General features: G+C 41.2%; 1 protein-coding gene across 14 annotated transcripts in view; it reads right to left on the reverse strand.

The window, feature by feature from the left end:
* Positions 1-27,976, reverse strand: part of PPP3CB (protein phosphatase 3 catalytic subunit beta) — a 76,862-nt gene that overhangs the window by 45,617 nt on the left and 3,269 nt on the right. For 2 of the 14 annotated variants that reach the window (XM_075611005.1, XM_075611004.1), the window contains exon 2: positions 19,980-20,051. The exons of the other annotated variants lie outside the window; for them this stretch is intronic. The gene's annotated coding sequence lies outside the window, so the exon portion shown is untranslated. The remainder of the gene's footprint in view (positions 1-19,979; positions 20,052-27,976) is intronic. 14 annotated transcript variants of the gene reach the window in all.

The raw sequence follows: 27,976 nt of genomic DNA on the forward strand, positions 1-27,976 counted from the left end.
AGTCCGTACTACACAGCGCAATCACACTTTGATCACGGAGATTGTTTCTAGCAATGATGTCAGGACATTGAAATACAACAGAGTTTCTTAATCTAAAGAAAGAGCTGTCAATGTGTCAGAGCCAGCACGAGTCTGACATGTTGCTGCTGTTTAAGAGCAAGCGTCGTGATTTTTTTTTATCTATTGTAGCCATCATGGATAAAATGCTCACCAATTGGTCAAAATTACCTTCCAATCACTATTATATCTCTGAAGGGACACTACAAAGCTCCCATTTTATCGTGACTCAGAGCACAGGTAAAAGAATGAATGGAACGAACAGTGTTACCGCACCCAATTAAAGCCACCTGTAGAGGTGTTGTACAACACAATACTTTTGTCGCCAACTATGAAGTAATAATATAACCTATTCTATGGCATTATAATACAATGTAAACTGAAGAAAACATTAACATTGAAGTCCTCTACTCAACATTATATACAAAAAGTGATATAAAAAGCAAATGTGTAATATTAAATTATCATGTTCATTGCAATTTAATTTATATTATCAGTGAAAAACAAGAAGTCTAGAAAACGTTGACAATGTGCACCAAAAGCAAATGGTCGGACATACACGTTTATGACCCTAATGCTGCAGCTTACAGCAGTTTTAGGCTGAGCTCAGACAGAAGGTGATGCGACGTGCGACGCACGTCCGTCGCAAATTTTGGTTGTGCGGTGTGAGTTTTCAAACTGAAAACTCCACCGGCGGCAAAGTGCAGCGTTGTCACTGCGACATTTTGCCGGCACAACCCAAATTGAAATTTGGGGCTACAGTCGCGTGACGCGAGCTGGTTCAGCCAATAAAGGCGAACCAGCTCCGTGACACGTTCGTTACACGCCCCCAAACACTGAGATCTGCCTCCTGCAGTTTGAGCACAGATCGCTGTGCTGCAGGAGCGAGCAGCTGCACGCGAACGCTAGCAAGCTTCCGTAGCAGCCTGTCTGAGCGAGCCCTTAGACTGCACCTAGTGAAACTGAGCAAATAAATGTGTAGTCGCTCTGAGAACCAAAGGGAACCATTGAAGACATGTTTTAATTGGTTAAACTGGTTAATAAATGCATTTTGCGTTAAAATCAGCCCTATCAAAAAATATATTTTCTAGATTTTAAACATATTAAGCTTCATTGCAGCTTTTAATGGTGCCATCCATTAATAAAGATAACCTTATAAAAACAATATAGAAATAATATATAGAGATAAAAGACATACAAATGTATCTACCCTATGGGATGTGAGAATACCATCTTCACACAACTACAAAAATAAAGTACGGATTGATGAGCCCTTCTGTAGAGAATGCTCTTTTTCTAAACTTGGTGGACTTAAACCTAAGAGTACTGAGAAGTGCGTTTTTGGCTGATATGACATATGTTCAGAGCTAAAAGTTGGTGCTAAGGCGTGTGTGGCCTTATAGATTCTTGTTTGCAATCTTAAATTAAATATTAAAAAAAAAAAGGACAAAGTGCCTTCAAGTGCAAAAAGCATTTATACAAAACATAAGGAAATTGCAATGACTATCCATTAGTGAGCGGTCTTCAATATTTCTGGACATAGAAAACAACTCCTCTTTAGATGTGAACAATGTAGCATGGCATTATAAGCAAGTGCATAGGAAGAGGTTTCATTTCTTCAAGCTACTCCCTTTGTGCAATGACAACTTTTTAAAGGGACCTCACATTCCCCCTTTTTTTTTTAAAATTTCCTCCGGTGGGGGTTACCATATGAGATGCATTGGAAAAACTTGATTGCGGTGCACAATTCAAAGATCTTACTGCACAAAATACAGTACAGGCATACCCCGGCTTAAGGACACTCACTTTAAGTACACTCGCGAGTAAGGACATATTGCCCAATAGGCAAACGGCAGCTCGCGCATGTCAGCACGTCCTGAACAGCAATACCGGCTCCCTACCTGTACCGAAGCTGTGCGCAAGCGGGGAGACTATAGAGCCTGTTACAAATGCATTATTTACATCAGTTATGCACGCATATGATGATTGCAGTACAGTACATGCATCGATAAGTTGGGAAAAAAGGTAGTGCTTCACTTTAAGTACATTTTCGTTTTACATACATGCTCTGGACCCATTGCGTATGTTAATGCGGGGTATGCCTGGTACTTACAAATTGCCAATGAAACCAAAACAGCCAGTCACTAGGGGAAAAAAGTATGAAAATATTAGTAATTAAATATTTCCTCTCTTCAATGTACCATGAAAATATATATGTCAATAAGACAGCGGTGGCCAACTCCAGTCCTCAAGAGTTACCAACAGGTCAGGTTTTTAGGATGTCCCTGCCTCAGCACAGGTGTCTCAGTCTTCGACTCCCTTGAGGACTGGAGATGACCTCCCCTGGCTTCAAGATATCTGAGTAACATGGGGGGGAGGGAGAGAAGACATGTAGAATACAGTATGTACACAACATTAACAGCCTTTGGCACTATTCATCAGGCCTGCATAAACAGGACGCATTTTACTATGCTTCCTTAAAATGTACATCCATTGATTTTGCACTAAAACATGGTCACTTACTGTATTCTATAACAGTTAGACACACAAGAAAAAGTGACCAAGGTCACAACAGGCCCCTTAAGATGCACTCATGGTTGAAATTACAAATATATACAAAAGGATGGAGTATCCACAGGGAGGCTAATGTATCTAACTCAACAAAAATGCCTATAGTAAATAGTGGCAGGACGTACAAGTTGCTAAAAACAAAACCAATAAATTTGTAATATTTAATAACAACGCCAAAACAAAAAAGTGATAAGGTATGTAATAGTGCATTTAAAAATGGAGTAAAATAAATCCCCAGGTAGGTAACAGGTGATGGACGTTAAGTAGTAATAGGGAAACAGAGTTTAACAATATGTGAACATACACACGTACCAAACAAATGTAGGAAAGTATGTTCACATCCCTTTGTGTAACTACTTAGATGACCCTAATCATCCGGTCTAGAGCCTGGAACTACATTGGTTGTATAACACGGAAAGCAGGAAGTAAATAAATGACATGTACTTCTATGTTAGTGTGGTGAATGTATCATCAGCATGTAACGATGTGCCAATACATCAAAATACATGTTAGAGTAAAGTTTTTTCTTCCGTGAGTACCAGTGTATCAGTAATAAACACTATTTAAACCGTCAAATATGATCATAACATCATAGAGAAATCCACAATATAGAACCGTGTATCCAGTGAAGACCAGGACGCTACCATCCTCCAAACACCGTCCCACTCGTGGACACCACAAACGTAGAACAGGGTGTAACATTGAAGGGATTCCCATGTTACTAAATATGCCAAAAAACTTACAGATCTTTGAACCATTTGGCTAATGAGGCTTGATGTCCCCCTTATCTTTGGTCTCCAGTGAATAAGAAAGTGAATCTAATTTCCTGAATGATACTGTTCTCTCTGAAAATAACTCCCGGTATCGAAAATAACTTAGTGGTTTCCTTCGCTTTTAGATTAGAAACAAGTGTGCATAAAAACAGTTTTAAACAGCCTTTTTGTTTTGGGCAAAATAGTATTTGTTTCAACATATTCAATGATACTCAACTTTCTTTTTAAATATAGTAGCACTTCAGGGATGTTTCTCGGATTCCTATACTCTATTTGTAAAGTGTAAAGAATGAGCCCACACATGCGCTATTCTGCAGATGGACCGTCTTTGCTTCACAGAGGACCCCGTACCTTTCTGATGTTATCCATATGAAGTACTGTGCCATAATACACCATACCAATATCAAAAACACGCTGATTAGGCAAAACCACACTGCCATGGGAACCGGATGTTCTGTAGCAGCCGTCTCGTTTAAAATGGGCCCCCTAGTATCGTGTCTGGGCTTTTGCTTTCATCAAAATCAGATTTAACTGCCTATGAAATAAACTGCATTTTTAAGTCACCTTTTCAAATTATTTACAATACACTGATTATCTTCAATCTAATGAACCTTTAATTCAATCTATCTGTATTGAAGTCAACATTGTAATGCTGCTCTATTTAGTGACGCTTGATCAGATCAGATGGTGCTTCTACCAGAGAAAAACTTTTTACGCGGCAGACTTAAACCCGGTTGTGAGGTTTTAATATGTAATCCAAAGGGGCTATAGTTATTTCTCCTCCTGTGCAGTAGTCCCTGGTAAGGGCAGGTTTGCCAGGAGTAATCATGGGTTTTCCCCACACTCATGCTGTGCAGTGAGGCAGTTAAGATAGTGTCATCAGGCTCTGTGTCCAATCACAGTGACACAGGGGTGGTGCTTATAGGAACTACTTACTGCATAGCATTTCCTGAATTTAGCCAGTTGTCTCTACGCTTGAGACTGGTCCACCCTAACTAGACTGCGCAGGGCTCTGCCAGTCCGGGCCCTCCCTCAGGGGAGTGGAAGGGGATCATGCCTCTTAGCTCACTAGGAGATAAGGGAAGAGCTAGGACAGCTTCTAGGGCCCTGACTAGGAGTGATTGTCCAGGGACTTCCTTCAGGTGACAACCTACCGACGTGCGGCTGAGTGACCTGGCTGCAAGATGGGCAGTCCGCCTGGTGGAGAAATAAAGTATATCCTTGAATCAGAATACTTCTTGCCTGAGCCTGGCATAATTCAGGAAGAAGTTAAAGAGAGAAGTTCTCCTGCAGAGATTCCTCCCTATCATTCTGGGGATCTGTTGGAGATGGAGGCACTGTACCAGTGAGTATTACTCAGATCCACCTCAAAAGCCTGTCCTGATATCCCCCATGCCATCGCGGGAGACTGAGGACCACTGTTGCCAGCACCACTTTAGACACCGTGAATAGTACACCTTTTCTCCTAGGGTACCCGACATGAAATTGGGGGGGGGGAGGGGAGGATTGGGGGGAGGGAAACAGTGTTACACTTCCTTACAGCTACTTTGAGAATAAAGGAAACCTTGTTTCTCATCCATTTGAATGGGATAGACTTGCAGAGACCCTGTAAGATCCGAGACAAGGAATATAACTGTGTGTGAACTGGGATTTTTGAATTACTGGAAAATGATCTGGCACCACTAAAATAACCAGTTTATTGTTCCTTGTAGCTGACAAAAATATGCGCTTTCCCCCTAAAGCAGAAGTTCCCAAATCCAGCCCTCAAGGACCACTATTACAGTGCAGGTTTTAAGTATACAAAATGATTGGACCACCTGTGCTAATGTGAGGATAGACTTAAAACCTGCACTTAGTGGTCCTTGAGGACTGGAGTTGGGAACTACTGCCCTAAAGGCATATTACTAACATGTTCTAGTGCTTCTGAAAGAAGCGGGACCCATCTCATGGTATCAAGTTGTCATTTTTCTCCCTTAACCAAAGTAACCATTGTTCACCAAGCCAAAGAAAAAAGGGCCATAGATTTATGACATCAAAGGTGTTTCCACAAAAATGGCTAATTGGAAGAAACCCATGACTTATTTTCTGGCAGCTATAATATTATTTGAAAAATGTTGTCTGACCACCATCTGAACCTGCAGCAAAAAAGCTGTATCAAGGTCCAGTGCATCAACATCAACTGAATGGAGATCCTCCAGAGGCAATGTTCTTAATAAAACTAGGTTAGCTTTCAGATGCATGTCTCAAGTGTGAGAATAGTCATAAATGAAAGACACTTTCTTTCAAAGAGGCAATCAAAGCAGGCATTTTTTTAACATCAGATTTAAACAGGGGGTCTCCAGAGCTGAACCCCATTCATTTAGGCTCCGGGGACCCCCTGCTTCTGGATATACTTGCCACCGTAGGGTTTGCCGCTAGCTGCTCCGTTTGGCCAACAGGGAACACGAGTTTCAAAGCTCCCCCACCCCGAGGGCCAATAGGAACCCGAGACGTCATTCCCAAGTGACGCAGGAGCTTTAAACTTTGCCAATATACCAGCACCCCCTTTGGAGGTCTTAATCTCAGGAAGCAGGGGGTCCCCGGAGCTGAAATTAATGGGGTTCAGCTCGAGACTCCCTGCTTCAAACCGGTTAAAAAAATAAATGTAAAAAGCACATAAATGGCTCCTTTAAGGAGTTTGCCACTTTATAACTTTATTACATTTTTGCAAGATAAAGGAAGTCTTCTCACTGCCGAAGAAGGAATTTGGACCATATGACTACCACCAAAAAGAAAAGTAAATACAATCTTCCAAGAGATGCTTCTAAGCTGCAGAATACTTTAAGAAATCATGACTAATTAATAGTTTAAACTTTTCCACTCAGGCTTGCTTAATCAAGGTGGAATAATTAATTTAATTTGAAGGCAATTCCTCACACGCCTCACATAAATCATTTTGTTTTGACCATTCTTGGATTTTGATGTTACAGATGTTTTAGAATGCTTCTCTTGAAACTTCTCCACAAGATATTACATACATGTAAAGTTCAGCGACAAACAAGATCACGATATTCAACAGAAGAATTGGTCAATGTCAAGATGGTCAGTGGTTCGTGAATGGAATCAGGTTTTGAATCCAGCTCTTTAAGAAAAGGTAAAAAACTAACATGACACATGGAACAGCCAAAGGAAAAAAAAAATGTAAGAACCGAAAACACATAACTATTCATCTATGTTTGGAACAGACACAAATGATCTGAGTGGTGAGCCAGCTTGGGTCTTTATCTGTACAGTACCTCTGGAGGTTTTTTTAAAAGATTTTTTATCATCTTTCTTTTGTCACATTTATAGTGAGACTAAACCCCAAAGCAGTTTGGGTCTTACACCACATGGTCTCGAGCAATAGAAAAGTTAGGAATCAGGAAGTTGCTCGTGTGGTGGCTATTCTGATGTAGCGTGGCTTTAAGAATACTGAAGCCTACTAGATCTAAACTTCTGGAGGGAAGAATGACAAAGCTCACTTTTTTTTTTATTAGTACAGCTGAACCCCGTTATAACGCGGCGCTCGGGTCCACATAATGAGACCGCATTATAACTTGGATAGCGATAGAGGAAATGGGAGCCTCACACCCCCTAGTGGCGCTTCTCAATGTTGACCAGATGGCAATAATGAAATCTGCTTAGTGAACAGCTGTCCACATTGTATAATCCAAATATCCAAACAACAATGTAACGGACCCCCCAATAGCCTCTTAAATGAGGTAAGTCTTGTATGGGGTAAGGACCTGGGTAAGTATTATACTCACTGTTGAAGTAGTGTGATGTATGGCTGATCCGGTGTGCTCCTGCTGATTGAGTAGCAAAGAATTCCAAGAAAAACGAAGCGGTGCAACTCCTACGCAGGTAGGAACACAGACCAGGGTATTGACACTCAAGTGTAAGCTTTATTGACAACCGACAGCCCCAAAAAACACTGACTCGTTTCGCACGGTACACCGTGCTTTCCTTAAGTGTGCTTTCCTGAAGTGTGATTGTGTCCCATTCCCTTGTTATGCATGTTCCTAATGTTTGGCCCTGCTGTGCTCTCCTCTAGAATATTTACTAGTGTGAAGGGTGTCCTTTGATGAGACTTTTGCGATATGCTCTCCCACTAAAGTTCTCATCTACTCAAGCATTAGGAGGACCATTGTTAGAGGGATTTTGTTTTCTTTGTGCAACAGTTTATTTTTTTTCTTTCTTCCCATAGGGATTCCTGGTCTTTCTCTTCCCGCCTAGCCCTCCCTACCAACACGTTTTCTGCATGAATGACATTCCTCAGGGCCACCAGCCCCATGGTTCTTGTAGAGGGATTGATTCCTGCCTCACTGATTAGTCCCCACTCACAGCTGCCCTGACTCAGTAAACTGCCTTCTAAGTACTCCTAACCTGTAGCCCAAACTACATTTCTTAAACTCATTAGTCTGTAGGGCACTGCCTACATTGCCTTCAGTTAGATAATACAACAACTCATGCTGATTCATCGCTAGCTTATTCAAGTGTGTGCGCGTGCTTGTCTCTGTTAGAAATAAAGCTTTGGGAAAAAAGTAAAAAATGCAGCTTAGCTTATTAACAACAGGAGCCACGCTCAGACCGCGTTATAAGCGGATCGCGCTATAACGGGGTTGAGCTGTATTGAGTATTGAATTGATTCATATCAATTCCCTAGACTGAGTAGATAACATGCGGTATACACTGTCTTCAATACAAAGCGACTGATTCACTTGTGCACTGACCAGGAGATATTATTTTGGTTTAACACCATATTCGCACATATATATTTCCTAGCACCTAAACGACAAAATCATTGTAAGGGTTACAATACGATTCTTAAACGGGCAAAAAAAAAAATTATCTGATTTTATTCACCAGCAGCTGTGTTCCAAATTTGGTATGTTGCTGTAGTGAAATGACTTGTTAGCGTAACTATCCTTTGTTCTCTCGCTTTGTTTTCCTGAGGGGGCGGGGGAGGGTGTAATTATAGCTAAATATCCTTTAGTAAATGACAAAAGAAAAAACATGGAGTTTAAGAATATATTTGTGCATTAAATTCAGTTCTCTCCTCTCCTCTCCCTCCCCCACTAATATCTAGCTGGAATACACAGATTGTTTAATTTAAAAAAATAATAATTAAGTTTATATATGTATTAGTATTTAAATAGATTAAAATCCCTGAAAAATAAATTACTCATTTCTTCCACTATCTTATCTGTTTTTATGTCATGTTAAATGTTGTGTCATGCTGTTTTTTTATGTTTGCAAAGCTGAATCAAATGTCAGTGATCTATTAAGCTAATTGGTGTATCCCCTTGACTGCCCTGATTGACAGACCAATCGGAGCCAAGCTAGGGATATATATACCAGGGCTCACTGCCATAACTTTATATCCCCTGAGGAAGTGTGGTTACCCACACGAAACGCGTAGGGCTGGTTTATTCTATTTTGGACACTTTTGCTGAGTACAAGCTGTTATATCGCTGAGCGCTTTTGTTGAGCGAAGTAGGGGCAAGGAGGTGCGGATCGCCATTTCCCTGAGGCTTCACTGGATTCACCAGTCCTGACGTCACACCCGGCGACGTCATTTCCGGTTTCGGCGCAACGGAGACGTCATTTCCGGTCCTCACCAGTAAGGAGCAACAGAGGGAATACACGGCATACTGAGAAACCTGCGACCCCCCCACACGTGGATTTCGGCTCACATTGACTTATGCAAATCTACATCTGCCGTCCTGTGAGTGTTATTCAGATTTTAACCCACCGGAGCGGCATATCAGCAACCTGTCCTACTTTTTATTTTCAGTTATAATAAATTAACTTTTATCACTAGCTTTGCTTTAATGTTGTCTGTCTAGTTGTGTCTGTCTGTCTTGTCCCCCTGTGTCAGCCAGCTTGTATTTTCATGTCTGTGTAATCTGTTTAGCTGTGTTGCACTAAATTCTCTCTTCTTTTATTTCATGTTCCACATCCCCTGCATGAATTCCTAACGGAGCACTCAAAGATTCAGTGACTGTAGCACATCTTGGAATTGGGACTATTTCTACTAGACTTCCATCCATTGTGGACTGATCAGGCGCCGGTATCTCTCTTTCATTTCTTCTCTACTCTGATTCTTTTTTTATGGACTAGTAGAAACATTAATAAACACAGGCAGAACAGGGATTTTTTTTTTTTGTTCAAGCTACATCTTATATGTAATTCAGTAATTTACAACTCAAAATTGTCTCCATTTTACATACAAAGTAATCTGCTGGAAATCACTACCGCATAATGCGAGGAAGCGTTTCATAAAACAGATGGTTTTGACGTCTAGTAAAAATGATCGTATATTATAAAGCCCAATATAAACAAACATGTTTAATAATGGCAGGGAAGATATGCAAACTTGTTCACATCTGCATTTCCTACTGTACGAGAACAAGATATTTAAAAATATAATTGAAAAAATTATTTCAAGTTATCCACATTTTAAAGCTGCAGTTCAAGCAATATTCTATGTGGTTTTTTTTTTAAATAAAAAAGTTCTGTACTATAAAAAAAATGCTACAAGTATTTTCTCAAACCACTCTGAAAGACATTTTTAATGTATCATCATGTAACAAGCATTTTTTATTTCTATAGCAACCATTTACAAAGTCACATCCCCATCCTCTTCCTCAACAGGTTCTGGCAGACCCCTTTTTGAGCCCTGCCCTCTCTCTAGCAGTGCACCAGTTGTATCTAATGACTGCCTAGTCACATTATCTTCCCCACAGACCTTTGCATCTTTGGTCATCTTCTCCTGCACTGTGAACCCCCCCCCCCGAGCCGAATCTTCGCCAATCGATCACGGGGGAACAGATCAATCGGCAATTTAGCTAATTACTTATTGTGTGGATTATATTGATGCCCATATTAAAAGGGGGATTTTTTTTTAAATAAATAACTGGCCGCTTGGACTGCTGCTTTAACATCTAATTTCTACTCATCGTTTTAAAATTGTTCTGAACCTATTGTTTTCTTTAGAACTTTCGTGAGCCTCAGCATTGCATCATGCATGGTTTTTTTTGTTTTGTTTTTTTGTATTTGGTTTTTAGTCATTTCTAGTTTCTATTTAAAGGAAATTTTGACTTAACAGGATTTAAACCGCAATTCAAATTTTAAAAAGGTTTGGCATGCAGCAGAGTTCAAATAATAAAAAATAAAAAGCATTGCAGTTGACAATTTACCTGAGATTACATAGACATACGGTATATAGCAAGCACAGCTCAAATAACACTAATTGTACACAACTACAGCAACTTGTCTGTATACAAACATGAGGCATCGTGGGATACGACAGCTTTTTAATGGGGATAGCAGAAAGAATGATTGACAGGGGCTGATTGTTTAATTACTTCAACTGTCTATTTGTTGACATTACTGGAGCAGATGAGATGCTGTGTTAAATAGACTTACACAACTAAGCTCTAGCTTGCTAGCTGAGCCTGTGTGTTCTGGTTTATATAGGATGGTTGGGGCAGAGAGAGAACCACAGTTTTAGAGGAATACTCTGACTAACTCAATGCTGAACTTGATGCAATAAAAACGGGAAAAGGATTTATAAAAAATAAAAAAATAAAAAAATAAAAATACACACCACTACGATTTACCAAAAGGTAACTGCTATGTATATATTTAGTACCTTTTCCCCTACATGCTAATGAGTGCATTCCTTGTGGAGGACCTTGCTGATCCTCTTTGAATCTTTGTGTCTATGTATACCTATAAAGAAGGTGACAACAATATGAACCCAAACATTGGGAACCAAGGCAGCCTGAAAAATATTCAAGACTTGGGTTTGCAATGGGCAAAGAACACTTTATTAAGCTGCTTTGTAATCAATCATGGGGGAGGGGTATGAAACAGATAAATGAACTAAATAGAATAGATGATGAAACCCCGATGGCATACATCCATGAGTTCTCAAAGAGTTAAGCTCAGTAATAGCCAAAATATTATATTATATATTGAAGGACTCAATTTCCACAGGCTCAGTACCACAAGATTAGCGTAAAGCAGATGTGGGCCTATATTTAAAAAGGGAGCTAGATCACAACCGGGCAATTACAGACCTGTAAGCCTAATATTCAGGAATACCTAATGGAAAACAAAATGATTAGTAATAGTCAGCATGGATTTATGAAGGATAGATCATGCCAAACTAACCTTATTTGTTTCTTTGTGGAAGTAGGAATTTAGACAAGGGTAATGCAATTGATGTGGTCTACTTAGATTTTGCAAAGGCTTTTCATACGGTTTCACACAAGGAGGTTGTTGTACAAAATAAAGAAAATTGGACTCAGTAATAATATATGCACCTGGATTGAAAATTGGTTAAAGAACAGACAACAGAGGGTTGTCATAAATGGAACTTTTTCAGGTTGGGCTAAAGTTGTGAGTGGAGTACCTCAGGGATTGGTACTGGGACCCTGCTTTTTAAACCTGTTTATTAATGACCTTGAGGTTGGGATCGAGAGCAAAGTCTCCATCTTTGCTGATGATACTAAATTGTGTAAGGTAATAGAATCAGAGCAGGATTTCTCTTCAGAAAGACTTGGAGATACTGGAAACGTGGGCAGGTAAATGGCAGATGAGGTTTAATACAGATCAATGTACGTTTATGCATTTGGGAAGCAAGAATAAAAAGGCGAATTACATAAAAGGGGATAAATTGGGGGAATCTTTGATGGAGAAGGATTTAGAAGTGCTTGTAGACAGCAGGCATAGCAATAGTGCCCAAAGTCATGCAGTAGCTGCAAAGCCAAACAAGATCTTATCTTGCATCAAACGGGCAATGGATGGAAGGGAAGTAAACATAATTATGCCCCTTTACAAAGCATTAGTAAGACCACACCTTGAATATGGAGTACAATTTTGGGCACCAATCCTAAGAAAAGACATTATAGAGCTAGAGAGAGTGCAGAGAAGAGCCACCAAATTAATAAAGGGGATGGACAATCTAACTTATGAGGAGAGGCTAGCTAAATTAGATTTATTCACATTAGAAAAGAGGCGTCCAAGAGGGGATATGATAACTATATACAAATATATTCAGGGACAATACAAGCTTTCAAAAAAAACTATTCATCCCAAGGGCAGCACTAAGGGCTGGGACCCGCTGCGCCCGGTGGCGCGGGCGGCCGCGTGAGCGCTACTCGCCATTGCCTTGTAGCCCCACGATCCAGTCCCAGTCCCTCCTCACTGCCAACTGCCTACGTACTGTGATGCGTCAGCCAGCAGGGGATACCAGAGAATTGTGTTCCCGTGCGGCGACGCGTCACATGGTACGCGAGTCAGCCAATGGGGAGGAGGTGAGGGAAGGAGCTAGATGGGAGGCGCCTTGGGCGGGGAGCAGGGAAGGAGCTGCAGGTTAAAGTGTGTGTGTATATGTATGTGTATACAGGCATACCCCGCATTAGCGTACGCAATGGGACCGGAGCATGTATGTAAAGCGAAAATGTACTTAAAGTGAAGCACTACCTTTTCCCACTTATTGATGCATGTACTGTACTGCAATTGTTATATACGTGCATAACTGATGTAAATAACCCATTTGTAACAGGCTCTATAGTCTCCCCGCTTGCGCACAGCTTCGGTACAGGTAGGGAGCCAGTATTGCTGTTCAGGACGTGATGACAAGCGCATGCGTGAGCTGCCGTTTGCCTATTGGGCGATATGTACTTACTCGCGAGTGTACTTAAAGTGAGTGTACTTAAAGCGGGGTATGCCTGTATGTATGTGTGTGTGTGTGTGTGTGTATGTATGTGTGTGTATGTATGTGTGTGTATGTATGTGTGTGTATGTATGTGTGTGTATGTATGTGTGTGCATGTGTGTATGTGTGTGTGTGGGGGGGTGGACGGCACCACGATCAGATCCCGCCCCCCTCCCACTCCCGCCCCCCTCCCACTCCGGCTCCCGGCTCCCTACAGACCGCATATCGCGGTCTGTGTCTGTCAGTGCCCCGCCTGTCTGCATTGCGGGCGCGCTGACTGAGGGAGCGGGGCCTTAGCCTAAGGACTCGGGCCATCCCTTAAGGTTGGAGGAAAGGAGATTTCGCCAGCAACAAAAGGAAAGGTTTCTTTACAGAAAGGGCAGTTAAAATGTGGAATTCATTACCCATGGAGACTGCGATGGCAGATACAATAGATTTGTTCAAAGAGAGGTTGGACATATTTTTCGGGAAAAAAAGTTATACCAAATAAGTAAACATGGGAAGAATGTTAATCCAGGGAATAATCCGATCGACAATTCTTGGAGTCAGGAAGGAATTTAATTTTCCCCTTATGTGATATCATTGAATGATAGGTCACTGGGATTTTTTTGTTTGCCTTCCTCTGGATCAATAAGCACGTATAGATATAGGATAAAGTATCTGTTGTCTAAATTCGGCATAGGTTGAACTTGATAGACGCATGTCTTTTTTCAACCTGATCTACTGTACTATGATTTTCTGTTTGTTCTAGTGATATCTGGAAAAGGATATACAGGCAGTCCTCGGTTATCTGACACAATGCGTTACTCAAAATGGCGTTGTAAAGCGAAACGTTGTAAAGCCAAACACGTTTTCCCATAGGAACACTGTTTAAATGAAAGGTTCCGTTCCTGAAGGCATTTTTAACACTAAAATACACCAAATATTTTACAGGCAATAACATATGCAGCACACACAAATTATATAGTGTATATACTGTATTATATATATATATATATATATATAATATAATAAATAATATATTATATAGTATAATATTATATAGTATAATATTATATATATACGCTCTTACGACGCTTTGCAACGTTGTTTAGGTGATTGTGTATATATATCCACACATACACAACGTTGCAAAGCATCGTAAGAGCGTTGGATAAGCCATTTTGGCATTGTAAAAATGAATATAGGTATGCATTGCATAGCGTTGGATAAGCCATTTGTTGTAAAGCGAAGCGTTGTAAAACGAGGACTGCCTGTAATATTTTTATATTTTGTCAGTTTCAGTACACCTGGCAGTTCTTTAGTTAAAAAAAAAAACAACAATTCTTAGATGTGCTGTCCCAAGTAGGATTAAACTAAACAGGTGGCACTGATATTTATTACGTGAAAACAGATGGTTCGGAGTAGGTTCTAAAAGGGCAGTCCAAGATAACAGATCGGAACAAAGATAATTTCCCTGTAACTTTGAAGATTGACTAGCAGTCTCATCACCAGCAGACATTACACAAAGTCTCTTAATGGGAGTCAAGGACGGACTGCTACATTAACCTATTACACATGGCATGTTCCTTAGCTCACTTCCTTTTCGGGAGTTCCCTTTTAATGTCCTTATTTCTCCATTGTCTTTTGCTTGACCAATTTCTGTTCAACCATGCTATGGGAATCTACAAATGTAATTTTTTCAATACTGGGGGTACAGCTTACATGCTGGTGGTGGATGCATTTACAGATTATAGTGAGCATGTTTAGCTTCCCTGCTTTTATTAATGTCCTGCTTCAATTTAAAATAATTTGCACAGATAATGGGCGATTTAACCCTCGAGCCTTGTGACGAATTTGCTAGATTATGCCACTTTTGTGCTCGTTTCCAGGGGAGACCCATAGAAGAGCAAAACGCAATCAGAAATGCAAGGACGACAAAGACTCATCCTCCTCCATTTCTGGATTAAATGACGCCTATCACATGATCGCTCGGAGCAGCTGTCATTTGACTGCAATTTCCCGGGGGGGGCCGTGGCACTTCGGTGTCACAGACCACATGGTAACCAAAGGGTTAAGATTAATGCATCCTTATAGTTTCTAGGAAAATAACAGAGTAAAAAGAGAGAGAGTAAAAAAAGTTTAGTCATGCTATTTAAAAAGGAGCAATTCATGCTCTCATGTATTACTGTTTTTAACATAGGATTGAAGCAGGGAGTCTCCGAAGCTGAACCTCATTAATTTCAGCTCCGGAGACCCGCTGCTTCTCGAGATACAGACCTCCAAAAGGGGGTGCCGGTTTCTCGGCAAAGTTAAAAGCGGATGACATCATGGGCTCCTATTGGGCCGCAGGAGCTTAGAGATTCCGCCATTACGTAAACTATGCCAGCCGAGCAGCTACTGGCACCACCTACGAATGCATCTCCGGAAGCAGGGCGTCCCCGGGGCGGAAATGAATGGTGTTCAGCTCTGGAGACCACCTGCTTCGATCCTATGTTAAAAAAAACTATAATTATTGCCAGGTTTGATTGCCTCTTTACCAGTATAGCAACCAAATATGAATGGGTAAAAAAAGTCTGATAATACTTAAAGCAGCCGTCAGCACTGATCACCTTTTTATCGTTTTCACTTCACATCTCTTCATGCCTATTCCAAAATGGTTTTTAGTTTTAAAACCTGATGCTTCATTCAGGAAAGCTAAAGATTTTTTTTTTTTTTTTTTAATCATGCTAAATCCACATTATTTATTTATAATGAGCAGGACATGCATGGGGGATACTAACATGATCAGTGTTAAAGCAGCAATATTACATTCCCCCTCTTTTTTCTTTTTATATGTAAAGCATGCACAATGTATAATTGTAGATTCTTACCTAAGCTGGCAATCGTTTCGTGCTCCTGTTATCAATCTGTAAACATCCTGATCGTGTGCCTAACGAAATGGCCGCCTTCTAAGTTTGTGCTATAGCTGATATGTAACATTATATTACCAAGTGTAACACATTATTGTTACATCTTTCAGAGTAATAGTCTGCCCTTTGGAATACAGCAACAGACCTGTTCGTGATACTTTGTTGCTAAAAGAACAGAACTCAAAAAAGGTGCGCCAGTGCCTGTTTCAAAAGACGAAGTGGATATGACTTAAATGGTTGCTGTAGCAACCAATGGATAATCAATACATTACAAAAACATTTATAAACGGCACTGAGTATAAATTAAAAAAAGTTAAAAAAAATTAAAAAATATATAAATAAACAGGCTTCAATACTACAGACTTTTTTTACATAGGATTTTTCATATTTTGCAGCTTTAAACAGATTTAGATTTCTAGGAGCATTGCTGCTTTATAGCTATGCATTATAAAAGTTATTAATAACTTACTGTTTCAGAGTAAATTAACGAAATACGTTGTAAACCAAGAAGGTGACCACCTATAGTGAGGATACTTCTTTCAATTATTGTTTGGCAAATGCTAGAATGACTGTACAAAACAAGATCCTATTATAATTATCATGGGAACAAAAATTGTCCAAACGTTTAAAGATCCGACACAAACGTGTTGCACGCAATCTTACACTTTCTAATTGAGTGCATGTATAACAAAATGTTGACTGTTTTTAAAAAAATGATACCTATTAAAACAAGGACAAAACACAATAATGGACCAATCAATTAACATTTTGTTTCCCTTCACAGACTAATCACAGCTTTACGATTCCAGTAATTTCTTCCTGAAGAAAAAAAAAAAAATAGAAAATATTTTCAGTTTACCGTAACTTTCATTTCCTGTACTCCACTAATGGCAGTAAGTACCAATTGGGATTAGCACCTCCCTCAGCCTAGAAAGGACAAAAAATTATTCTGCAGGGACATGGTATAAAAGCCCCTCCCTGTCGCTGCAGAGGCAGTCTTCAATTTCTCCCATAGCTATAAACATAACTAATCTACGTTAATTACAGGGAGGGTATGATGTACCCGCCATTAATGGAATACAGGAAAAGAAAATTACGGTCAACTGAATACATTTTCTATTTTCCTGTTCCCCACATGGCAGTGGGTACTAATTGGGATATACGAAAGCTCACCCAATGGGAGGGAAAACACAAGGACAAGAATACACCATTAGTTAACCGTTCAGTCACTACAATCGCTTGCAGAACTCTCCTGCATCAGCTTGCTTCAGCTGAGGCACATGTAGTATTTTCACTGCAGCTTTACAAATTTACCTTGGAGATGCTTGGGCTTTGAATGCCCATGAGGTAGAAAATGCCCTGGTCGAATGTGCCTTGATTCCCTACAGGATTAATTTGCCTTCAAGGTTAAAGGTAAGTTTGATACATGAAGTAATCCATCATGATATGGTTGCCCTTGAGGCTTGCTGCCCTCTTCTAGACCTTCCGATAAAAAATACTCCAATGCTTTTCTGTATTTCGAATTTGAGTACATTTACCTTCAAACACCTTACATTTAAACTATGTAGTCTGTCCTCATTAGCATTCGGGCAAAATTAGAAATTAATCTCTTGGAGAAATAAGGACAAGACTTTTGGAAGGAAACATGATACAGGTCTTGGGACTGCGTTGTCCTGCCTGAGAGAGCCTGCAAGTCTTCCACTCTTCTTGCAGATGTAATTGCTACAAACAATACTGTCTGCTACATTAATAATCTTAACGTCATTTGCTGCAAAGGTTCGAACCTGTAAAGATCTACTCGAGTGTCCAACAGTAGTGAAAGATCCCACGTTTAATTTGAGGTCTGGGGTGCCAGACAGCCTGTAGAAATCTCAGCACTAATGAGGCTAGATCTTTTCTTAATAAAGCGAACAAGGCTTTTTCTTAAACCGAGCATGTAGAAATGCCACCAGTGATAGAGGAAGGATTGAAACAGTCGATACTCCTATTCCTACCTCATTCCTGAAAACAGCGCCAGACACGATAGAGGCAGCTGATTATTTTCTTGCTTAGCAATGATATTGCACTTTTACTTTAAGACTTGCCGCTCAACCTCCATGCCGCTGGGGCCAATTTCTTTGGTTCTGGGTGCTGTACTGGTCCTTGTTTCAGAAGTTTGAGACAGTGGTAGTTTCCAAGGTAGATCTAGTGACATCTTCACTAGATGGGGAAAACCATACAATCCTTGAGCAAGAAGGTATTATTGCTACTACCTCGTCTCTTATTTTTCTTTGGGTCGTTACTGTTAGAGTTATCGGTAGGAAAATACTTCTTTGATCAAAGTTCTAAAACATCTACCTGGCTGGAAGAGATGGTGGGAGTACTTTGAGCAGAAATTTTCACCCTTGTTTTGATGTGTTGCCATAAGATCTATTTGGGGTTGTCATCACTGAAGTATGAGCTGTTGGAATACTTGCAAGTCCAGTTCCCATTCTCCCAGATGGATGACGGTTCGGCTTAAAACATCGGCCGTCGTATTGTGGGGTCTAGGACCTGCCCAAAAAAAATAGATGAAATAGCATTCTGCCCAAGAAAGAATTGATACTACCAGAGCTAGGAGCTTTGCTCTCCTGGGTTTCCCCTTGCCTCGCAACGTATTTTACGATCGTGCGGTTGTTGGATTCTATTCTTATGTTTATGCCTTGAACTTGTCTTGAAAGAACAGAGGTTCTTTTTTCTTTTTTAACTGCATGCAACTCATTTTTGCTGAGGTTACTGTAGAATTTTGGGGAAATTCCTTGCACCACTGAAGTCCCATCTGTGGTCGCCAACCAGACATGCTAGCATCTGAGGTGACAGTTAACCAGGTTTCTTCCTGGATAGAAAATGCTTTCTCTAGTTTCTGCCAATTCTCCCGCCATTTTAAATCTCGCTCTGTTGAGGGATAGACATACTCCTTGGTGTAAGTATCTTGGATCTTTGTTCCATTGATCCAGTCCACTCTAGAACACTTTGTGTTGAAGCGAATTTCCCCAGCAAGGTCATGCAGTCTTTTGCAGAGACCCGACTTGACCTTCTTAGCTTTGTGGCTTGTAATGCCAATTCCTCATTCTGCTGTTGGTTAGACCAGCAGTGGGCAAACTGGGGGGCGCGACCCCCGGGAGGGGGGTGCAAGACTGAGTGCGGGGGGCGCGGGGTTTACAGAGTGCCGGGGGAGCTGCAGGGCCTCTGTAAACCTAACTTAACTTGGCTCCGGCGGCTTCTCACAAGCGTCGCCATGGCAACGCAGTAGTGACGTCGGACCCGACGCCGGAGCGGGGACCGCCGGCAGGGGGGTACAGGGAAAAATAAGTTTGCGCCCCCCTGGTTTAGAGTCTCTGAAACCGACTCTGTTGAAGCTCTTGTACAAATTTCAGTTGTCCTTTATAGGTTGTACCCATATAGTAGCGAATTGAGGTACTCTTCCTCCAACCGCATACAGTAGGGCTCGCCTCTCCTAAAAAATCCTCCTTAATAGGGCCACGAAAAAGGCTACTTTGTCCCCCTCTCGATATTTGTTGTTGAGCCAAAGGTCTTCCTGGTTGCCAAGATGTTGCTTCTCTATAAGGCATTGTGCCTTGCTGAGGCATAAAGAATTTTCACTTTCACCTTTCCTGGTGGGTGGGGGGGAAAGAGACACTTTCCTCCTAAACAGAAATTCACCTTCACAGGGAAGAGAAAAAGTTGAACAGCGCTCTTCTTGCTGAGAGACGCACTACATACAGAGATACTTCTGATATATACTGTAGGTCGGTCACCCTTTTGATTTCTGAAAATGCCAATAGAATGGAGGTTTTCCTGGCGGCTTTCCAAAACTTCTTCCTGATTACCTAGCAACATTCTTATGGCTCTGAAAAATGAGGCTATGAGAACTTTGAAAATCCGCCATAATGTGAACCCTGGAGTGGCTACCAGCACCTACCTTCGGAAGAAGGGGGTCTCCGGATATGAAATTAATGGGGTTTTGCTCCGAAGACCCCTGCTTCGATCCTGTCTAAAAGAAAAAAAAAGGAACAAATGGATTGCCTGTAATATAAAAATAAATTTAACAAAAAAGGGCTTTATTTTATTCCAGCTTTGCTAAAATCAAAACTGGGTTTAGTCAGAATGACTCCTTACATTTCTGACTGGTGAACTGCTTCTTCGACACCAACGCATGACCCATTGCCACTTCCAGGTGAGACAGTACTGACATAACGAAGCATCTGATGCACTTGTGCAATTATATTGCATGATAGAGCACAGTATTTTACAGCTAAGCTTTCTCTCGTCTGGCTTTCTCTCGTCTGGCAACTGGCCATTTCCAGATATGGTAGCAATACAGACATCAAATTGTTGATCATTTTGTGCTTATATATCAATCACTGTTGAACATGTTATACTAAGATAAACAAAACTCAAGTTTTCAGTTCTTTGTGAACAGCAAAAACCTGTTCTTTCATCACTCCGTATCTCACATTTCAGCAACGAGAACAAAAAAAGTACACGTTTTAAGGTGATCCCAAAAAACACAATCCAGAGGCGGAGCATCAAACCCATTCACAGTGGAGCCTCTACACACAAATAACATCCCGATTCAAAGATGGCTGTGCCCGGAGAGAAAGTTCACCTATTTCAAACATTTTATTTGGAATAGCTCTTTGTGTAGCTCCAAAACGCATACAATCAATCAACACACTTCTATGTTACAATAGTACAGCTTACCTTCAAGTAAAACTGCACAGCGGATTTAATTTGAATGAACACACACACACACACACACACACACACACACACACATTATTTAAAGGAGCAATCCAAGCAATATCCTATGTGGGTTTTTTTGTTTTAAATAAATCAGTTCTGTAGTATTAGAAAATACTTACTACTGTACCTTTTTATATTTAAAATTCAACTCTTCATGCCATTTTTAATGAGTTTTAATGTACCATAAACTAGATCAGGGGTGCGCAAACTTTTTGCCCTGCGCCCCTGCCTGCTCTCCCCCACTGTTCGCGCCCCTACCCCCTTACCTTGTCTCAAATGTCAAATGATGCCCCTTTACCATGGTGACAAGTCACCTGAAGCCATCATAGTCAAGGTAAGAAAAGTAACCGCCACGCCCCACCCAAATAAAACTCTCACGCCCTCTAGCCACACACACACACGTTTGCAAACCCCTGTACTAGATCATATTTTCATTTCTACAGCAGCACAGCTCCACCGCACTGTAAGATCTTTGTAACACTTTTCTATTTGTGATAATTTGTTGCCAATATTCCCGGCAGTTTGAGCTGCAAATTGTAACAATAGATAATGTTACCTTAGTAATATATGAATACATTGTAGCTGCTGAGTTACACTGACTGAAAGATTGATTTGAACCTGAAAGGCAGTCATTTTGTGAACCCTGGGAAGCAGAATTTTGCTTATCGATGGGCAGGTAAGGTAATTAGTTTTCAATAAAGGTAAATCAAATGCTGCATATATGAAACCAAAACACAGTGTTTTTATATTCTTTAAGCTGCTTGAGGGGTGGGTTATGGAGTGGCTTGAGGGTGGGTTATGGAGTAATAATGATGTGAGTAACATTTACCCCTTGCTAGTAGAGACATCACAAATACATTGCAGGACAGTGGAAACAAACAGGGTGGATTGGACAAGAAGCTTCCTACAAAATCTGCACACCCAATATAAAAAAAATGTAAATAAATAAAAGTATGCTGTTGAAGACTCCACAAAACATAGCAAAAGTCCCAAATGGCAGAATTATGAGTTTGACCGATAACACTCATCATTACTCACAACCCACATCAAACACTTATCTAACTTCCTTTTAATACAATCTATGGACTCTGATCTTGTACTCCTCATATAGATAGTGCAGCTTACATTTCCGTAATTGCTCCATGGCACTATACTCCATGTGGAAATTCTCAGAACGAGTCTCTTGGACAATAGTGGACATTTGAGAAGTTCTCAAAACTGTTCCAGTGCACTTTAGCTTCATACTTAACAGCTATGGGGCTGCAATTAAGTGAGATAGAGATATACACACACACACGATGATCGACTGCAAACTGGATAAAAAAAAGTTACTGCACCAAATGTGTATTTGAAATGCAGACAAAAAAACGGGCGCTTACCTTAGGGTGTTAGTACAGGGTAGAGAATAAAGTAAAATACTTATCCCAAAACCAATTGATGTAGTCTTTCACAGTGGAATCTGTAACTTGCGATGAGTTCCTCTGCTCAACCCCAGAGAGGGGTATCCAAACCCTCAGGGTATAGGAGAACGAAAAGGAAAAAAAAAAAAGGGGGAGCAAAGGATTAGAGGAGATGGACCTATATTAGCAATTCTAAAATGACTTCATAGCATATCTAGCTGCTTAATAAAGGTGGGGTGACGAAATGACAGTCGATTGTAATCAAATACTCACACGGCCCTGTATGAGCACATATGTGTAGAGATATCTTGCTTCCGGTAGCCACTTCTATTCCCAAATGACTGATATTGTTCAGATGAAAAGGGGGGGGGGGGGGGTTAGAAAAAATAATCATAAGCTACTTACACGGCCATGTGTAAGCTCAATCCTGGGAGAGAATAATGTGGGGTTGTTTAATGGACCCGTCCGTGGTGTTTCCCGTAGCAACGTGTAATCAGCTGCTGGCGGGCAAAGTGATGGCTGGTGGTTCCCCTTCCCTCACGCGTTCCAATCCTCCCCCCTCCCCGATTCAGGAAACGGGGATGCGTGGGGGACAATGATAGCAGGGCGTCAGTGACAGTCTTCAATCAAAAATGAACATTTTATTAAACATAAGAACAGATAATAAACTCACAAAATACTGTTTAAAACACCCCGTGGCACTCCGATCAGCGTGGTTGCAGGTCGCCTTCCAGCTGCGCTGTCTTCCGCGTCCGGGTTCAGAAGTGATGGAAACTTCTGACGCGGCTGTGACTGCAGTCTGCTCCCACTTGCTACGGAGGCCTCCAACGTCCCAAAAAGATGTGTAGAATCAGAGCAACGCGTTTCGACGTTCTTGACGGCTTCCTCAGGCTCAAAATGTCACTTCTGAACCCGGACGCGGAAGACAGCGCAGCTGGAAGGCGACCTGCAACCACGCTGATCGGAGTGCCACGGGGTGTTTTAAACAGTATTATCTGTTCTTATGTTTAATAAAATGTTCATTTTTGATTGAAGACTGTCACTGACGCCCTGCTATCATTGTCCCCCACGCATCCCCGTTTCCTGAATCGGGGATGGGGGGAGGATTGGAACGCGTGAGGGAAGGGGAACCGCCAGCCATCACTTTGCCCGCCAGCAGCTGATTACACGTTGCTACGGGAAACACCACGGACGGGTCCATTAAACAACCCCACATTATTCTCTCCCAGGATTGAGCTTACACATGGCCGTGTAAGTAGCTTATGATTATTTTTTCTAACCCCCCCCCCTTTTCATCTGAACAATATCAGTCATTTGGGAATAGAAGTGGCTACCGGAAGCAAGATATCTCTACACATATGTGCTCATACAGGGCCGTGTGAGTATTTGATTACAATCGACTGTCATTTCGTCACCCCACCTTTATTAAGCAGCTAGATATGCTATCAAGTCATTTTAGAATTGCTAATATAGGTCCATCTCCTCTAATCCTTTGCTCCCCCTTTTTTTTTCCTTTTTTTTTTTTTTCCTTTTCGTTCACCAAATGTGTATTGAATGTCCTTATTTATATAGCGACAAAAGTGTACTCTGCGCTTCACAAAGAATACAGTACTGGGAAATAAAATATCTAATTGCTCAAAAATGACAAAAACGGGAAATAACATGGCTCTAAAAAGAAACATGTTCAAGTCCACTAATGGCAGCTGGCACTAAAGGGAAATCATATTCCTAATAAATAAGACTATTGGGCAAGTTCTAAATACTAGTCCTGGAGAAATGCAGATGTGTTGTAGGTTGTGATACCCGTTAGCTGACCAACACAAGAGTAAAAGTTCTTCACAGAACACTGCTTTTACACTTGAAAAGGCAACCTATGAGGTTTCGAAAGCTCTGTGTACTAGAATTTAATTTATGAAGAATGTTTTGGTACATAGGTTCTGCAGTTTTCCATAAGGGCAATAATAACAATCTACGCTTGTTAAAAAGTAAAGCTTTCATGGTATTCCTTTCAGTCTACCACCACATAATTGAACAAATTTGCTAAAACGCAAACTACCCATTTCCAATCTGACTGAATTTAAAAGGAACATTATAAAACTCAATTAAGGAGGGCTTTACAAAAATGCTACACTGTGTACATGTTTTCAAAAGTTTCATGTGCAAAACAAGTATTTTTTCTTTCGACAACTGACTAATTCAGCGTTTCCCAAAATTGCCGGGTCGCAGTGAGGCTGGCCGCGCGGTGTCTCCCGTCCCCCCTGCTCAAGTTAAAAAACAATGGCAGGCGATTCCCCCCGCGGTCCGCCCGCTTGCGCAGGGCAAGCAGGGCCCGCTCCCTTCCTCCCCCCCGCTCCCAACGTGGGACGGAGGAGGAAGTACCAGCTCCTCTGCAGCCCGCACGTTACATGGGGGAGGGTGGAAGTACAAGCTCCTACTGCGGCCCGCTTCCCCCCACGGCCAGCTTCCCGAGCTCACCTCCCGTGGCACCCCATCCTGACCCCACCTCCCGTGCCCCCAAGCCCACCTCCCGTCCCGGGCAGCAGGGGATATCGGGGGCAGCAGGGGAAAGCGTCCGGCGGCAAGGTAAGTCACCCCACCCAGTCACTGCCTCCCACCCAAGTGTCCCTGGCCCCCTCCCACCCACCCAAGTGTCCCTGGCCCCCTCCCACCCACCCAAGTGTCCCTGGCCCCCTCCCAAATGGTGTCCCTGGCCCCCTCCCTCCCACCCACCCAAGTGTCCCTGGCCCCCTCCCTCCCACCCACCCACACAAGTGTCCCTGGCCCCCTCCCTCCCACCCACGTGTCCCTGGCCCCCACCCACCCAAGTGTCCCTGGCCCCCTCCCACCCACCCAAGTGTCCCTGGCCCCCTCCCACCCACCCAAGTGTCCCTGGCCCCCAAAGTGTCCCTGGCCCCCTCCCTCGAACCCACCCAAGTGTCCCTGGCCCCCTTCCTCCCACCCACGTGTCCCTGGCCCCCCCTCCAGTCACTCACATCCGTCGTTGCCTGTAATTCACTGTTTGTGTCTGTGTGCGTATAGGGGAGAGCGAGTGTGTGTGTGTATCAGTGTCTGTGTGTGTGTGTGTATCTGTGTGTATCTGTATCAGTGTGTGTGTCTGTGTATGAATCAGTGTCTGTGTGTATCAGTATCAGTGTAAGTGTGTGTGTATCAGTGTCTGTGTGTGTGTATCAGTGTTTGTGTGTGTGTGTGTGTGTGTGTGTGTGTAGCAGTGTCTCTGTGTGTGTAGCAGTGTCTCTGTGTGTGTAGCAGTGTCTCTGTGTGTGTAGCAGTGTCTCTGTGTGTGTATCAGTGTGTGTGTGTATCACTGTGTGTGTAGCAGTGTCTGTGTGGCTGCGTGTGTGTCAGTGGCTGTGTGTGTGTGTATCAGTGGCTCTGTGTGTGTATCAGTGTGTGTGTCAGTGGCTGCGTGTGTCAGTGGCTGTGTGTGTTAGTGGCTGTGTGTGTATCAGTGGCTGTGTGTGTGTGTGTGTGTGTGTGTGTGTGTGTGTGTGTGTGTGTGTGTGTGTGTGTGTGTGTGTGTGTGTGTGTGTATATCAGTGGCTGTGTGTGTGTGTGTGTCTGTGCAGGCCCTATAGGCGATAAAAATTTTAGTGGGTCACGAAAAAGAAGTTAAAAAATAACCGGGTCACGGGAAAAAAAAGTTTGGGAAACCCTGGACTAATTAATTTAAAAAAAAAAAAAAGTTTTTAAGACACTGAATACCAAATTTGTCATATCAAGATACCTTCCTTATACAGCAAGTTTCCTGTCAAAAAGAGCATTTAAAATCGCCTATTCTTCAGTACTCAAAAAACGTAGTTAATGACTTTTACCTCTAACACGACTATATCAATCCACCCTCCCTCCTCCCAGACAACTGAAGGTGTAGAAGGACAACCTTCAACCAGCAGACTTGTGCCCTACCTCCAGCCATGGGCTGTGCACAGACATGGAAGGAGACTACAGAAATAAGACAAGTTTCTTACAAAAAAAAAAAAACACAGACAAAAAAACATGTTGCAGGCTATCAATGATCATATACGGCAAGTATGGGTTAAGGGTTGAACTGTAACCACTTAGCAATTCCTAGCAGCACCTGCTCACTTTAAAAAAAAAAATTAAAAAGGGAACACAAACACGTTATGTGGACACCTGTCATTGCACATCATATTTGCAGTGTTCTATTTACTATACTTGGTAAAATTCTCACTGATAAGTTAATATTGATAGTAACATCCTAAAAACATGAACATAAAAATGGCAATTGAACAATTTGGGTTTTCATATACTTGCTCAAAATTTCTAACTATAAAAGGGAATTTAAGATTTCTCCCAGGAAAGATGCAGGCTTCTTTTTAGATATGGAGAGACAAGGGGATTAGAACTCTGGGCTAGTTAGTAGCTGTGAACAATGGTAGGTTCTTGACGTTCCAAGAACTGAGAGAACAAAGTGGACTGCCTCGAACACATCACTTCCCTTATATACAAGTAATGCATTATTGCAAGAGTATGGAAAGCTGTAACTCAGTTCTAATGGGAATAGATGTTTTTGATGCATTTTTTAAGGATGCTAATAATACCAAATATTATATCTCAGATTTATATGATTGATTAGGGACAAGGACTATGGGAAGGATCTAAGAAAAATGTTCACTAGATGGGAAAAAAATTTCCCAGGAGTTGATCTGTTACTCAAAAGGGTTAACTCAGGTTAGGAAAATTATAATTTGAGGAATGGAGAGAGATGCAATATAAGATACTGCATATGGGCTATTATGCTTTTGATATCAATTATAAGGAGATGGAGAAATCTAAAAATAAGTGCCTCAAGTGCTCACAGGAAAGAGCAGATTTAAAACACTGTGTGGGATTGTCTAATTATTTCTGATTTTTGGGATAAAGTTCTGAAGTACATACAAGAAGTTATTGGGGTAACTACAATAAAAGAGTCCTTAGCCTTGCTGCTGGAAATATGGAAAGTTGGAAACATGTTAATGTAAGGAACAATCTCCCAAGGATAGCAGAGATTGTATTGCTTGCAGCAAGGAATACAGTGATGGTGAAATGGATAACACCTGAACCCCCCACTTGAGATATTTTAAACGATTATCTGAATAAATTGATGATGATTGACAAATTAGAAGTGGAGACAAAGAATTAAGAACCGAGAATTATTTTTTAAAATGGGAAGTTTGATACTATGTCGCAACAAGATAGGGATTCAATCATACAGAAATTTGAGCATACCTCTTGGGGTCTCCTCAGACAATGCGATGTGTCACAGATAATTTCGCACTTGAGGAATTATGATAGTACATTGTTGATGGAGGGAGATCTTAAATGGGAATTTTATGCCAGATTCTGTTAGGAGGCTGTGGGGTGATAGCTTTGATGTTAATCTTTGAAAATGCCATTATCTGTTTTTTCTTTTTATTAGTGTTAATGTATTGAATGTTGAAGTTATATTTATGATGAGCAATACTAAAAACAAGTTGTGTAAAAGTATGTTTTTCTGTGTTTCTTGTATTTTGTTTTTAAATTGTTATTTTTCCCTGTATTGTAATATTGTTGTTAAATGTTTGTTTACCCAATAAAAAAATCTATTTAAAAAAATGGCAATTGGTAATATTTGAAGTTATAAAACAGTAAATTGTTTCACTACTGTATTATTTGTACATAAGTGTAAACATAGTACACAGGTTTATGACTTGTTAAATAATTGGAAGAGTCGTTGAAACTTCTGTACCACCATAATTCAATCAATAATTTTTTA

The sequence above is a fragment of the Ascaphus truei genome, chromosome 8, assembly GCF_040206685.1.
Source record: "Ascaphus truei isolate aAscTru1 chromosome 8, aAscTru1.hap1, whole genome shotgun sequence".
Classification (NCBI taxonomy): Eukaryota; Metazoa; Chordata; class Amphibia; order Anura; family Ascaphidae; genus Ascaphus; species Ascaphus truei.